Source organism: Aedes aegypti, chromosome 1 (assembly GCF_002204515.2).
Source record: "Aedes aegypti strain LVP_AGWG chromosome 1, AaegL5.0 Primary Assembly, whole genome shotgun sequence".
NCBI lineage: Eukaryota > Metazoa > Arthropoda > Insecta > Diptera > Culicidae > Aedes > Aedes aegypti.
This window is the reverse complement of record NC_035107.1, coordinates 290635491-290636662: the sequence shown is the minus strand read 5'-3', so window position 1 is coordinate 290636662 and position 1172 is coordinate 290635491.

The window sequence follows — 1172 nt, the reverse complement described above, 5'->3', positions numbered from 1 at the left end:
TCGACGATTAATTTTTATATAATCCAACTCAATGGGTAAAACCTGTATCGGTACTCAATAATACAGAACTGTAAAATTGAGACAATCTAATCGACAGATGGTTGGGTCATAATGGTTGTCATTGATAAGCGTTGCACAAATTCCAAGAACATGGTTGTATATTCAAGAAAATCTATTGAGATTAGATAATATTGGCAAAGTCGAACCAAACCTTCATTTATTTATTACCGGAGCTTTTGAGTAAACATTCCGAGTAAATTTTGTAGAGGACAAATAATAATCAAACGCATGATCCATGTGACCCGCATACCTTATTAAAATCTTGATATGGTACGCATTATACTCCAGGCTGAACAACAGTGGATCGTTTTTTCAAATGTCTAACATTATACAGAATCTCTATCATATTCATCACTCGCTCACATTACCTTGTTGAAAAATAAAGTTTAGTTTCGACTGTGTTTGCATGTGCCATGATGGCGAAACAGCGTATAGAGCTGCTTCTGTGAGACATTTATTTATCTAGGAATTCTATATTTTTTCCCATAATAAAGAGTCATCCAATCAATCAAATTCTATAAAAAGCCAAGAGAACCGACTTATTGCTTCTATTGTTATGGCACGCTATACATGTAATTCCACAATTAAAGGAACATTGTGCTGAAGAGGCGAAACGAAATTTATTTACTTCAAGACTTTATGTTGCTCTTGTGTCGATGCTTATGCTTTGTTCAAAAGAGCTTTTCCAAATGCGAAGAAGAATGTGTATCATCTACCGGCATACTCAAGTGGGCTGGTCATACAGCTTGAATACCTGAAAAAATACATTGGAACTCTTGTTGAGATACTCATAAAGATTAATAATTTTATGAAACATTACAAACACACGGCCTTTTAGAAGTAAATAGGCGCGTACGGTAGCAGTTGGTGCAATTTAGGGGAAAATCAACGAAAATTGAGCTTTGGAATGCGATAAGCGTGAAATTGACCTGCTTTTCAAATGACTAACACAAAAGACACACAGATATTTACAAACGTTTACAAATTTTAATGGTTTTCAAAAACGTTGCCAAAAACGGATCCATTTTGTTGCCAAAATGGGGGGTGCTAAAAATAGAGCATGCCAAAAACGAAGCATGCCAAAAACGGAATCACACTGTATAACCATGCTT